Source organism: Nanorana parkeri, unplaced genomic scaffold, assembly GCF_000935625.1.
Source record: "Nanorana parkeri isolate BGI_ZX_2015 unplaced genomic scaffold, ASM93562v1 scaffold1604, whole genome shotgun sequence".
Lineage (NCBI taxonomy): Eukaryota > Metazoa > Chordata > Amphibia > Anura > Dicroglossidae > Nanorana > Nanorana parkeri.
This window is the reverse complement of record NW_017307872.1, coordinates 310,093-325,393: the sequence shown is the minus strand read 5'-3', so window position 1 is coordinate 325,393 and position 15,301 is coordinate 310,093. Positions and strand designations below refer to the sequence as shown.

Genomic DNA, 15,301 nt, shown 5'->3' with positions numbered 1-15,301 from the left:
CTGTCTACCTAGGCTTTGAAGGTGTTTTTAATTATTAAATAAATTTGAACTATGGGGTATATTCACGAAGCAGCCGAAGGATCTAGCCGTAGCTTCGGCCGATCCTTCGGCTAGCTTCGGCCCCAGGACCCCTTCAGTTCAGTAGAACCGAAGGGCTGCTGTGCGGGCTATTCACAATAGCCCGTACAGCTCCTGGACTTAACCGAGCGGCTCAGTCGAGCCGAAGGCATATGCATCGGCTCCGCTCAGCCCCGCCGAAAACCCAAACCTATCCTTCGGCTAGCTTCGGCCCCAGGACCCCTTCAGTTCAGTAGAACTTGAGCTCCCGAACTTGAGCCGCACTGAAAGTCGAAGCTGGCCGAGCAGCCGGCCATTGGCAGGCCGACAGCCTGTTTCCGACAGCTGGGTAAGCTCACGGCTGGTTCCAGCCACTTGCAGAGAGATCAGCGTCCCTGGTTACCAGCTAACCAGGGACACTAATCTCCAGACAGCAAACTCTCCCGGGCGCTCTGGGAGTCTCCTGCTCCCGGCCGCCCAGGAGAGAAACACTGCTTTTTCTTTTTTTTTATTCTGACACGGAGCCATGTCAGAATAGAAAATACAATAAAAAATGTTTGCACATAGGTATGCATTGCTAGATTTCTATTGGCTATTTCAATTTGCAATAGCCAATAGTAAACTAGCATTGTACCCACCCTCTGCTGCAGTTCTCCACCAGGTCTATACGGCTCCGTGTCAGAATAAAGAAAAAAAAAGAAAAAGCAGTGTTTCTCTCCGGGGCGGCCGGGAGTGGGAGACTCCCAGAGCACCCGGGAGAGTTTATTTTTATTTATTTTTTTGACGGCGGCATAACTACCGGACAATAGAAAACTGGTAAGCGGAGCTAGCTGTCATTGCTAGCTCCGCACAATAGTTTTCTATGTATTTTATTGTACTTTTTAAACTATTTTTCTGTTCTGCTCGGTCCCTCCGAGGGACCGAGCAGAACAGCCGAGCCGAATGCCGCTCAGCGGCATTCGGCTATTCCCTCCCTGCTGTTCGGCATCTATAAGAATAGAACGAACAGCAGCGAGTAGCCTGCCGGAGGTTCGGCTTAGCCGATCTAGATGTTGGATCGGCGGAGTCGAACTCCTTCTGCACTTCGGGTTGGCCGAACATGCTGAGCATGTTCGGCCGACCCGATGCCACGTGAAGCCACCTGATGTACAGCTAATGTCAGCCGATATACGGCTGAAATCAGCCGATGTACCAGCCTGAAGTGAATAGCCGAACAGCGTTCGGCTCACTTCGCTTCAGGTCAGTCTTTCACTCGGCTGCCTACGGCAGCTTAGTGAATAGACCCCTATGTTTTCGGTTAGTATTACTTTAGGGTCACCTCTTACTAAAGCACCGCAGCCTTTTCAGTCATTTAAATTGTTGGTGTTTGTAGTGTATTTATTTCATTTTATTGGTTAATACTGTAATATTTATGCACATTCCATGCATACTGAAGCTGACTTTGAAAAACTGGAGCCAATCAAATTTGATCTGTCAACATAATTAATAAATCTGACTTTTTTTTTCTTCTTTTTTTAAAGAATCTGCTTACATTTAGGTGCTGTATTTGAATAAGCTTTTACAAGGAAGAGCTGCATGTTGACAGTGCTAATCACTGTCTGCCAGCACTTGTGCACTTTTATAAAACAATAGTATAATAATATTACAGTGCTAGAAAATACATTGTTATTTGTTTACCTTGTTACACCATAGGTTGAATAAGTTAACCACTGTTTTACTTTTTCGCTCCAAGTCATTTATATAATGACATGAATGTTGAGTTTAGTAAATCAAGTTAAAAATAGCCGGCATTAGAGCAGGCTGATGCTTATGTGTTGAAAATGTTTTTCATGGTTTCTATCTGCCTTTGAACAGCAGCTTCAATTCTCCATCCGTATTCCAGTTTCCCTGAGGCTGTACCTTTCAAACATCAGAATGTGTGATATGCAGAATACAGGCTGGAAGCAAAACATGTTCCTTTTGTTGACATCGAGGGAGCTTATTTTTTGCATCAGGTGTTGGAGTGAATCATAGACATCTGTCTTTTAATTAAAATGGCTAGAGAGGCTGATAATTCTCACATTGAGTTGGTGACAATGCGAAAAGAACTTACACACTTTGAATTAGCACACTTATTTATATGCTAATTATAGTGATTGGCAAATGATTTTGTAAAACATAGAACAATATTTTGAAGATAATTTGGAAGAGTGTAACAAAGGAGGATCCTCGGCGCAAATGAGACTTTGGGGTTGATTTACTAAAGAAATAGAGAATGTTCCCTTTGCTATATGCATTTTCACTAAACTTAACAACATAATAATTTTCTAGCAAATAATATCCTGCCTTTTTTTTTTATTTCCCTCACACATAATTGGATATTCAAAGTGAAAAAAGCACACTTTAGTAAACAGCCTCATTCTCTTTGTGATCACAAGTCTTGCTTTCTACTTGTTTTTTTATTTTTTTATTTGATTAATTCCTACTTTTTGTAATTATCATTTAATCATCAACATGATGATTTTATAGGGATTAAAAGTTAGCCTACTCATAATGATATTTGTAAAATGCTGCTTGATAGAGGTTAAATATGCAGGGAACGTAGAATGCTGGTGAAAGGTATAGTATACAGCTCCAGAAGGTCTGGTGTAAACGTGAATCTAATCTGACCTAAAACATTTCTATGGCAAATACAAAGATTATTATTATTATACAGGATTTATATAGTGCCAGCAGTTTGTGCAGCGCTTTACAAAATGGGGGAGACAGTACAGTTACAATACAATTTCAGTATAATAGGGTTAGGAGGGCCCTGCTCATGATAGCTTACAATCTAATAGACAGATAAAGTACAGTTACCTTGTGGTGCCTGAAAGTATCTGCAGTCTTCCAATTAATCCCTGTCCCTGTGGGCACCTGGACCCTCAACTCCTGTCCTTTGAGAGAAAATTCTGCCCCTTGCTGGCACAAAACCTCTTTAGACTTTTTTTCAAAGCAACATTAACAAACACTTTGAATTACAATAAATCATCAAGACAGCTCCAAATTCGGCAAAACTGTACAATATTTTTAGAGAAAAACAAAGCGCTTAAATGAATGGTGGCAGGGATGTTTCTCAGGAGGCACCCTTAAGGTTTCATATGATGCAACTTCTGACTACTTAAATGGACAATACACTATAAAGAGGCTTGTGGAGGTGTTGAAAAGTGAGTGGGCTTACAGTCACTGTGGGGCTTTAGCAGTTGGCACATAAAATGAACACTATAATGGTTTGAGGTCCGTTTTAATTGCTTTTTTAAATGTATACTTTTTAAACTGTTGTTCTATATCTTTTTCCCTTTTACCATTTATTGCTTTACAAAGGAACATTTAATACATGGCAGAGATTCCCAGAGCACTGTGAGACAGCACAGCAGTAGCAGACTGGCTTTGCGTGATTGCAAAATTCAGATTGAGCCATCTGATAAGGAATCGTTTGTACAAATGTTTACATGTGGACAGTACAAGCACCCTATTGGCTGCTGCTGCTCAGGGAAGATTTAAGGGAGATTGTGCAATCCAGGGCCGTCTTTAACGCAGGGCAAAGAGGGCACTTGCCTCGGGCCCAATCAAGGTTGTGGGGCCCAGAGCATCTGCCCCTTGAGCCCGCTGCCCGCAGAAAATTGCCGATTGGATTGCATAGAATAATACGTTATGGCAGTGGCCGCATACGGCAATGCCATAACGTATTGTCCTATGCGATCTGCACGATCGCATCCTAACGTTAGCTCCTCCCCCGGCCCCCGCCCGCATATTCTCAATTTAGACCAATGCTGCTGTGCTTGGAGAGTATGCCTGCTAAAGATTTATTTGATGTGTCATATGGTTCTCGATTCCAAGGCCCATCTTTTTCCCATTATACTCTATGGGCATTCCATTGTGCTATTCACCTGTCATTCCATAGAAAACAGGAAACATCCAAAGTTATTTCAATTGTAAAAGATCTTACTATACATGGGGAAGATCTGTGGTAAAGGATAAGTTGATATCTTTTTCAGATTTGCCTTAGGATTGCATATTTTATATAATAAATGTGTAATGTTCTTTCCAAAATGGATTTGTTGAATAAAAAACCACTTCTTACATTTAAATCAGGTTTAGTTTTGTTTGCTTTGCAAACTAAAAAAAATGTTGGCATAATGTAATGGAAATGCTGTCGTCCTCAAGAGATAATTACCTCAGAGATAATTAAAATTGAAAATAAAATCATTGAGCAACAACATCAGTTTGCATTTCCAAATTATGAACTTGCTTAGAACACATACTAATATATTTAATTATAGTGGAAATAAGTGTATTGCGTGTACTTATTCATGTTAAAAAAAGATACATGTATATAAATTCATGGGTGACCTTAAAAAACAATTGTGATAATAAACTCATTTTTTATATCTATGGTAAAGCTGAGGCACATCAATGAAAGTAGTAAATACAAATTTCTACCTTATAGGCCTAGCTTTAGCCACTGGATTTTAAAGCATTTCATGGGTGTAAGCCACAAACAGGACTCAGCTAATATTTACAGGCTAATTTGCAGTGAGTTCTTGCACCAGGATATAAACATAAACTGCCTATTTACTATTTTATTGGCTTAAAACGAATGTTTTCTACTAAACGTGCACATTTATGAACACTGTAGGTTTTCCGTAAAAAAGCTTTTACTATCTGCTGGCTCACTGTACAAGTGCTGTGAGTCAAACACATTGGGGTCTATTCTGCCGAGGGCAGCTGAGTGAATGACCGATCTGAAGTGAAGTGAGCCGAACACTGTTCGGCTATTCACTTCAGGCTGGTACGGCTGATTTCAGCTGTATATCGGCTGATTTCAGCCGTATATCGGCTGATTTCAGCCGTATATATCGGCTGACATTAGCTGTACATCAGGTGGCTTCGAGCGGCTTCGGGTCGAGCATGCTGAGCATGTTCGGCCAACCCTAAAAAAAAAAAAAAACTCTCCCGGGCGCTCTGGGAGCCTCCCGTTACCGGCCGCCAAGGAGAGAAGCACTGATGTGTCTTTTTCTATATTGTGAATAGCCTGTACAGCACCCCTTCGGTTCTACTGAACCGAAGGGGTCCTGGGGCCGAAGCTAGCCGAAGGATCGGCCAGATCCTTCGGCAGCTTTGTGAATAGACCCCTAAGAATTACAGGCCTACAATATAAAACAACAAATTGCCATGAAAAACAATGTAACGCTTTGGCATGCTAAAATCCTGCATAATCATACCGCCAGGGAGGTCAAAAATGCATTCAAGTACTTTAACGATTAACAAAAATGTAGCTGGACTACAATCTCACATTTAGGGGTCTATTCACGAAGCTGCCGAAGGATCTAGCCGTAGCTTCGGCCGATCCTTCTGCTAGCTTCGGCCCCAGGACCCCCTCGGTTCGGTAGTTCAGTTCAGGCCGACCCGAAGCCATGTGGAGCAAGCCGATGTATGGCTGATTTCAGCCGATGTACGGCTGAAATCAGCCATACCAGCCTGAAGTGAATAGCCGAACAGTGTTCGGCTCACTTCACTTGGGGCCCTCGGCAGCTTAGTGAATAGACCCGTTAGTTAGTTAGTTAATTTGTATTGCGGTTGTAGTTTATCACTGGAGTGAGCTTGAAGCTCTGGCTACTTTACAACACACACAGGGACTCTGGGGAAGAAAAGTAGCCACCCTCCAGAAGGAAAGACAGTGTCAGCACAAATCCAGAGATGATTTGAGGATCTACAACTAAGGGGTCTATTCACTAAGCTGCCGTAGGCAGCCGAGTGAATGAATGACCTAAAGCGAAGTGAGCCGAACGCTGTTCGGCTATTCACTTCAGGCTGAAATCAGCCGTACATCGGGTGGCTTCGGGTGGGCCAAACATGCTCAGCATGTTCGGCCAACCCAAAGTGCAGGAGGAGTTCCTACATCTGGATCGGCTAAGCCGAACCTCTGGCAGGCTACTCACTGCTGTTCGGTCTATTCTTATAGATGCTGAACAGCAGTGAGTAAATAGCCGAATGCCGCTAAGCGGCATTCGGCTCGGCTGTTCTGCTCGGTCCCTCTGTGGGACCAAGCAGAACAGAAAAATAGTTAAAAAAGGAGAAAAAATAAATAGAAAATGATTGTGCGGAGCTAGCAGTGACAGCCAGCTCTGCCCAACTGTTTTCTATTGTCCGGCGGTTCTGCTGCCGTCCAAAAAAAAAAGAAAAAAAACTCTTCCGGGCGCTCCGGGAGTCTCCTGCTCCCGGCAGCCCAGGAGAGAAACACTGCTTTTTCTTTTGTTTTTCTTTATTCTGACACGGAGCCGTGTCAGAATAGAAAAAAAATAAAATAATGTTTGGCCATAGGAATGCATTGCTAGATTCCTATTGGCTATTTCAATTTGCAATAGCCAGTAGCAAACTAGCTATCATTCCCGCCCTCTGCTGCTGTCAATCAGTAGTTGTGGACCTGATGGAGAACTGCAGCAGAGGGCGGGTGCAATGCTAGTTTGCTATTGGCTATTGCAAATTGAAATAGCCAATAGGAATCTAGCAATGCATTCCTATGGGCAAAAGTTATTATTATTTTTTTTTCAATTCTGACACGGCTCCGTAATAAAAAATAGAAAAAGCAGTGTTTCTCTCCTTGGCGGCCGGGAGCGGGAGACTCCCGGAGCGCCAGGGAGAGGTAGGCTGTTTGGAGATCAGTGTCCCTGGTTCGCTGGTAACCAGGGACGCTGATCCCTCTGCAAGTGGCCAGAGCCAGCCGTAAGATCAGCTGGTAACCAGGGCCGCGGATCCCTCTGCAAGTGGCCAGAGCCAGCCGTAAGATCACGGCTGGCTCCGCCCAGCTGTCAGAAGCAGGCTGTCGGCCGGCCAATGGCCTGCTGCTCGGCCAGCTTCGGCTTTCAGCGCAGCTCAGCCGAGTCGAGGCATAAGCGCTCGGCTCGACTGAGCCACTCGGCCACGTTCGGGAGCTGTGCGGGTTATAGTGAATAGCCCGTACAGCAGCCCTTTGGTTCTACTGAGCCGAAGGGGTCCTCGGGCCGAAGCTAGCCGAAGGATCGGCCGAAGCTACGGCTAGATACTTCGGCTGCTTCGTGAATAGACCCCTAAGTGATGCACAAATAAGCTAAATTTTTGTTAACAGTTAAGGTACTTGAATGCATTTTTAAGATTTAACTCCTGAGTTTGTCAGTTTAAGATCGTGTTGATGTTATATCAACACAAGCTTGCCTGTAATCTTCATTGCCATTTCTCCCTGCTCTTTTGTACTTCCTTTTAACCAATCAAATCCTGTGTGTACTTTAGATGTTTGTATTGTTTCTTCTGAGTTCTCCAGATTCCTCTAATGGCACGAAATATTTAGTTATTTGTCTAAAAGCCGAATTAGTCTTTGAATGTGTGCTTGTATGACTGTGATTAAGACAATAGTCTACAGTCTAAGCTTCTCTTAATTGGGGAGTGTTGTGAATAGATTCACAACACTCCATAAATATGGAAAATAAATAAGTGATACCCAGTAGAACATATCAGTTAGTGTGTCCCCAGATAGGTGCAAAAAGTGCACTGTGAAAGTATCAGTGGCTAGTAGAAGCTTTCATGTTGCTGTGAGAGGAACCAGAACATTTACTTTAAGATAGATTGATTTGATTGACCGATATTAACAAATTAGTAGTATGGGAGGAGAAAATTACCAAATAACTGTTTTCCCTTCAGCAGCTAGAGCCACAGTATTTGCCTTCTCTCCATTTTCTGCATTCAGTGCATTACATCTAACGGGTCTCAAATTCTTCTCAGATGTTGTCTAGCATTCAAAATTCGAAGGAAGCGTTTATTTGGCAGCAACACAATAACAGAATGGCAAGGATCAGCAGTAATTAGAAATGTAATTACTTTTTAAAAAATGTCCTGTTGTTAATTAAAATAAAGCATATTGTTATCAGAGGAACTTCTCTTTAATTTGTCTGATCAGTTTTAGACACAATTTGCTAATGTTCTTTTCTTGGCTTGAAGAGAGTGCTTTGCTGCTATTGACAAACAGCTGATATAACTGGAATAGGCTTCTTTTCAATGAGCCTATATTTGTCTTTCCTTCAATATCACTGCTACTTGGCTAGTGAAATTATGCATTTGTGTAGGGTATTACCAACACAAGTAGACTACTGAGCAAATATTTGCAAGAGGTGTTGGGAATGATAGGAAACTCGATTTTATAAAGATGTGCTATTGTGTTAAATTTGAAAGTAACCTTCCCTTAACCTCCCTGGCGGTATGATTATGCAGGATTTTAGCATGCCAAAGTGGTACATTGTTTTTCATGGAAATATGTTGTTTTATATTGTAGGCCTGTAATTCTTAGTAAATCTTAGGAATAACTCACCTAAATCTGTCCAAACAAGAGTCCAGTAGACATCCTGGGTATGATGAAGTTTGAAACATGAAATCATAAATTATAATATAACAAATAATTAGAAATAATTACACAAAATAAAAATATAATAATAATACATTTAATTAAATAATGTATTCAAACCAAAAACACTGACATCTGTCCAAACAAGGGTGTAATATTACTTTAGTAAACATCCCGGGTATGATAGACTTTGAAACATGGGACAACACAAAGTCCAACGTCACAATCAGGACAATGGAACTTGGTTTCTTTTCGGATTCTTTTTCCACTGTCATCGCGCTTTGAGCAACAAACCACGCACATCCTTGTAGGTGCTGACTTTTCCTCGGTTGGTGGGATGTGGTCCATGAAGTGACGACCAGTCAGGCATTCTGGGTTGACAACGCCAACAGCACAACGTCCAGATCTATTTACTGATGGTGTTTGGTGGTTCAAGAAGATTTGTTCGGCAAGTTTCCAAATGAATTCTGAATGAATCACAGGCTTGTCACTCTGTTTTTTTAGCAGAACGTAAGCATTCCACAAGCAATGCTCAAGAAGATGCCTGAAGATCTTCATATAGTACTTCTTTTGCTGTTTCCGCATTGCTGGGTAGAATGTCATTGCTTGGTCCGCTCTGTCGACCCCTCCCATGGTGTTATTGTAGTCTATTACTACTTGTGGCTTCATGACTTCTCTCCCACCTTTCGTGCGTACCATACCAGTGGAGGCATTATGCACAGTACTCATTAGGCACACATCTTTTCTGTCGCGCTATCGCAGTGCCATCATTTTGCCTTTCTGCCAGGCAACCATTTCTCCAGCCTTCAGCTTCTTATTGCCAAACACTGACGGCACTGAACCCAGCTGAGCCTTCCCTTGTAGGCATTAGACTTTCATCTACGGTGATGTCTCCTTTCTGGCACATAGCTTTGTGGAAATTCCTTACAATCATTTGGGATACCTTCCAAATTTTCTTCAGTTTTGGTGCAGGATGAGTGGTTTCATCAAATTCTTCATTGTTTGTGAAGTGTAAAAACTTCATGATGAGGGTGAATCTACCGTGTTTCCCCGAAAATAAGACACTGTCTTATATTTTTTCAATGAAATCATTGATCTCCATATGCAAGTGGTCTTTGAATGGCTTGTTTATTGCAATATCAAGAGTCTGGAGATAGGCTGTCATTCCTGCAGGAAACTTCTCAAGGAAGTTTTTCATGTCTTTAGCACGGTGAGTGCTGGCTGAATCCCAGACTAGCAGACCTCTTTGACCACCTCGCAAAATAAGTGGCAGCATTAAATCGACCCACTTCCTTATAACTGCTTGTGTGCACCAGGCTTTTTCGGTTTCAAAAACATAAATGCCTGAAACACGTTCAACCTTCTCTTTCTTGCCCTTAGAGATGATTAGAGGTGTGACTTTCTTTCCATCCATGCGAATTGCCAAAATACAGGTAACACGTGCACTTTCGTAACCAGTGGAAGGAATGTAGATTGACGAGGCACCCCTCTGATTAATTATTGTTTGAGATCCTTGGCCCATATACACTGCAGTTTCATCCATAGCAATCATGTTGGAGAGTTGGTATTTAGAAAAGTCGATGCCATCAACAAAAGACTTGAATGCAAGCGCACGTTTAACAATTTCAGCATCTTCCAGCTTGAACAATGTTGTTGATCGTCTTAGAGAGAGTTCATATCGCTGAAGGAAGTTATCCAGCCAATGTTGTGATGCTTTGAATTCTTCTGAGGATATATCCATCTTTGGCGCCATCGCAAGGGCAAATGCTTGAATATCAGCCCTGCGCACAACCAAAGCCTTTGCTCTCCTGTCAGCAATCCATTCACAGGTGATGTCTTCCAAATGTGGAAATAACGTTTGCCAACCTGATCCACACTTGTGCTTCTTAGCATTTCCCTTGACCACCTGTTGACTGAGGGTATTGTAGTCTGCTCGCCATTTTCGGACCAATCGGAGATCCAACTTCTTCTCTTGGCAGTAAGCTGTAAGATTCTTGCCGCATGATTCATCTACAAATTCTTTTCTTGTACTCGACAGAATAGCTCTTTCTTGTTGCGCTCATCTTGTCTGGGGGTCAAAATACAGTATAATTCTGTTTAAATCTACCATTAAAGCAAGTACGATAACATAATGCCTATGGTACAGGTCACTTGGGGGGGCCCGGACAGGAGTAAGAGGGCCCCATTAACCAAAAATAAATTGCAGAACGTTTCCAGGCACACTCACCAGCCAGCATACAAAAAACCTTTCTAACCACTAAGGTTAAAAACAGAGGTTTGGATACACGTCTTCTGCAGAAAATATGAAAGCCGCACAGCCACGTCAAGGCACCTCCATATAGTGCGGTCCAAACTCTAAACTATGAGAGTCTCCATCTTGGAGCACATGGGGCAAAAAGATTAAATTGGGTGCAGGTTTGTCAGGAGGAAGCCCAACCTCCCTTAAGGTACAGGGACGCACAAGGGACCCCGCACATCACAGTGTGTGACCACAACGGCAGCTGAGACCCCCCATGCGTCACTGCACCAAATCACTCAAGGAAAACAAATGGCAAACGCACTCATCAATTCATTACCAGCTTTACAGCAAGGTGCACCTTATCAATTAATTACAGATGTTTCATAAAACAGTTTTATCTCTATTATTTAAATTATAGTTAAAAAAAAAAAGTGTGTGAGGGGATGCTCAATGGGGACATTATAGACTGGATACTTTCCCCATTGAGGATCCCCTCACATACTTTTTTTCTACCATAATTTAAATAATACGGTAGAGATAAAACTGTTTTATAAAACATCTCTAATTAATTGAAGATGATAAAATATGCTGAGGCACACTGCTGTCACATAGAGCAGAGATACCGGTAAGTAATGTACTGTAATGTACTGATAATTGGAGTGAAAGAATGGTACTGTGACTGTCACAGTACGGTACCTGGCTGCAGCTTGTCTGGAGCTCTGTAATGCCATCCAGGGAGCCAATCAGAAATTCCCTTACCTCATCTTTGCCCCACTGGCCATACCACTGTGACTGCTGGGAAACGTAGTTTTCCAGCGGCAGCTCTAATTTCCTAAAAGCCAAGGACCGGCGGGCAGACGGGCCGACAAGAGGGGGTGAGAGAGGGAAGGAGCTGCGGTGGCCAGAAAGTTTATTGGGATCTTGCAGACAGGAGACAAGCTGCACATACCGGCGGGCAGACGGGCCGACAGGAGGGGGTGAGAGAGGGAAGGAGTTGCGGTGGCCAGAAAGTTTATTGCGATCTTGCTACACTCCAACAGACCCCTTGCTGGCTGCTTGGATGCATGTACATGTGCGCCACCTACCGCCGAACTAGGTCTTATTTTCGGTGGTAGGTCTTATATTACTGAAATCCCTGAAGATAGGGATAGGTCTTATTTTCGGGGTAGGTCTTACTTTCGGGGAAACACGGTATACTCTGACTTGACCGTGCCAAAGAATGAAGTGGCAAGTAATTTATTGGTCGTCCAATACCACTTCTGCAGGGGTTTTCCCACCACTCCCTGAAGTATTATTAGGCCCAGAAACTTCCAGATGTCATCTTTCGTCACTGGTTCCCACTTGCTGTTTCTGGAAAACTTCCCCTGCAGAGTAGATGATTGTTGCTGATTTTACCAGTTTGTCTCGGTAACTATTTCATTAATAACCTCATCGGTCAGAAATAATTGTAGGTGTGCCAAAGGGTTGTCATGTTCAACATCTACTTTCATACCAGATGCTCCAGTAAATGGAAATCTTGGGGGCGCTGCGTGATCCGTACCACAGTCAATAGAGCACCAAGTTAGCACATCACTTAGCTCGGTTGCAGAATCGTCACTTTCATTGGCTGACGACGAATTTCCCCAGGAATTGATGTCGCTCAATTCTACAAGTGATTCCAAATCACTATCGCTATTTTCAAGCTGTTCAAAAACCGCTTTTGACCTCAGTGTACGCTTTTTGGATGCCATTGACGCTCTCAAGTTTTCAAGGCAAAAATAATGGTAAAAGTGCAGGCAGGGCACTGGAAAAAGCTCTAGGGACAAAGCTGAGGTGAAATAATTTGATACAGTAACGTAATAGCACAGTATACAATGTAATACAATGTATTTTGTGTGTTTTAGGTGTTTTTACGTTTGAATTTCCCGTCGGATCCGCCCCCCTGCGACACTGACGCTTGCGTATGCTTGTAACTTCAGGTAAAAAGCTTAACTGTCGCTTCTTGAAGAAGTGGTCATGAGAACCTCTTAAGTTGTGATTGTTTTCTTAGGGATGCTCTAGTTTCACACAGCCCCAGAACAAGTGCAGATGAAAATAGGTGCAAAACAGGTGAAAAAAACGTGCAGTTGGAAAAGTAATGCAAGCTCAGATGAAAACAGGGGCACATGTTAAAAGATAGATTTGCACATTAAACATTTTTTATCTAAGAGGCTAAAACTGTCGCAATTGCTTTGATAAATTCCCCCCACTGTATATATTAGGGATGCACCAATACTATTTTTTCCAGACCAAGTACAAGTACTTGGCCATATAACATCATGTCATGTAACAGTTTTTCTAAAACATTACAGCCTAATGATTTTGGGACAGTGGTGGAGCATCAGGGCCCTGTCAATGTTGCAGCTGCTGTGACCCTGGTAGTTTTCGTGAAAATGCCAAGTATCTGCACTGGTATCTGAACTGGTATCTGTGCATCCCTAGTTATTTTTGAACCTAGACAAAAACAAACACTTAACCTTTACAGTGCGGGGGTAATCCCACTGCAAGGGTTAAGAATATTTTTTCCTGGAGTTTTGCTTTAACAAACAAACAAATGTACTTTTATTTCTAGGTTCACAGTTATTTGATCAAAATCTCCTAATTTTCATACTGTTTTTTGGAATCTAGTTTAGATGATAAGATAGAACAATGAGAACAGTTAATCTTGTTTAACAAGCCTTATGTATATATATGTTAAGTTAGGCTGAGATTACTGGTGGACCAGGTAGGTTGGTATCTTTATAAGCAAATGCAAATAAGTTGCTTACTCAAAAACTTTAGTCAAATCAATACAATTTTTCCTTATAGCAGCTATCCAGGCATGACTATGGAGTCTATTCACCAAGCTGCCGTAGGCAGCCGAGTGAAAGACCGACCTGAAGTGAAGTGAGCCGAACACGTTTCGGCTATTTACTTCAGGCCGGTACCGCTGATTTCAGCCGTATATCGGCTGACATCAGCTGTACATCGGGTGGCTTCACGTGGCATCGGGTTGGCCGAACATGCTCAGCATGTTCGGCCAACCCGAAGTGCAGAAGGAATTCGACTCAGCCGATCCAACATCTAGATCGGCTAAGCCGAACCTCCGGCAGGCTACTCGCTGCTGTTCGGTCTATTCTTATAGATGCCGAACAGCAGTGAGTGAATAGCTGAATGCCACTGAGCGGCATTCAGCTCGGCTCGAGCAGAACAGAAAAATAGTTTTAAAAGTCCAAAAAAATAAATTGAAAACCATTTTGCGGATCTAGCAATGACAGCTAGCTCCACCCAATAGTTTTCTATTGGCCGGCGGTTCTGCTGCCATAAAAAAAAAAGAAAAAAAACTCTCCCGGGCGCTCTGGGAGTCTCCCGCTCCCGGCCGCCCAGGAGAGAAACATTGATTTGTCTTTTTTTTCTTTATTCTGACACGGAGCCGTGTCAAATGTTTTGCCCATTGAAATGCATTGCTAGATTCCAATTGGCTATTTCAATTTGCCAATAGTAAATTAGCATTGCACCCGCCCACTGCTGCAGTTCTCCATCAGGTCCATCAGCAGAGGGCGGGTGCAATGCTGGTTTACTATTGGCTATTGCAAATTGAAATAGCCAATTGGAATCTAGCAATGCATTTCAATGGGCAAAACATTTGACACGGCTCCGTGTCAGAATAAAGAAAAAAAAGACAAATCAATGTTTCTCTCCTGGGCGGCCGGGAGCGGGAGACTCCCAGAGCGCCAGGGAGAGTTAGCTGTTTTGAGATCAGTGTCCCAGGTTAGCTGTTAACCAGGGACGCTGATCTCTCTGCAAGTGGCTGGAGCCAGCCGTAAGATCAGGGCTGGCTCCGCCCAGCTGTCAAAAGCAGGCTGTCGGCCAGCCAACTTCTTTCAGCACGGCTCAGCCGAGCCGAGGCATATGCGTTCGGCTCAACTGAGCTGCTCGGCCACGTTCGGGAGCTGTACGGGCTATAGTGAATATCAGTCCTGGGGCCGAAGCTAGCCGAAGGATCGGCCAAAGCTACGGCTAGATCCTTTGGCTGCTTCGTGAATAGACCCCTATATATAGTATGTTCCAGAAAGTAGTTATCCTAAAGGGACCTTGCTGACCAGCAAAGGTGCATGTATCACAATAACGGCTGGCCAAATTGACTAATCCTTTGATAGGAAAAACAGTAACATATATATAATATTTCTTTCAAATTGGTTTTGTCAGTAAGCCGACTTTAACCTCCCTGGCGGTAATCCCGAGTCGCGCTCGGGGTGAATTTTCAATGCTAGGAGCGGTAACCCCGAGCCAGACTCGGGGCTGCAGAGAAAAGTGACACTCACCTTGTCCCTGCGATCCCGCGGCGTCCTCTGCTGTACGCGGCTCGAAAATGAAACTAAAAGCCGGCATCTGACTTTTTTTGAGCGTCACAGCCGGCGGGAAATTCAAAAGTGAAAAGTTGCAATATACACAGAATACACACAATACAATGGGGTCTATTCACAAAGCTGCTGAGGGCAGATGAGTGAATGACCGATCAGAAGTGAAGTGAGCCGAACACTGTTCGGCTATTCACTTCAGGCTGGTACGGCTGATTTCAGCCGTACATCGGCTGAAATCAGCCGTACATCGGC

At 43.2% G+C, this 15,301-nt stretch overlaps 1 long non-coding RNA gene across 1 annotated transcript in view; it reads right to left on the bottom strand.

Annotated features, from left to right (window-relative positions):
- Positions 1–9,019: 9,019 nt before the first annotated feature.
- Positions 9,020–15,301, bottom strand: part of LOC108799015 — a 12,478-nt gene continuing 6,196 nt past the window's right edge. Inside the window, exons 2-3 of the long non-coding RNA XR_001941988.1 lie at positions 9,849–9,851; positions 9,020–9,112 (exon numbers count right to left, since the gene is read on the bottom strand). This is a non-coding gene — a long non-coding RNA (uncharacterized LOC108799015). The remainder of the gene's footprint in view (positions 9,113–9,848; positions 9,852–15,301) is intronic.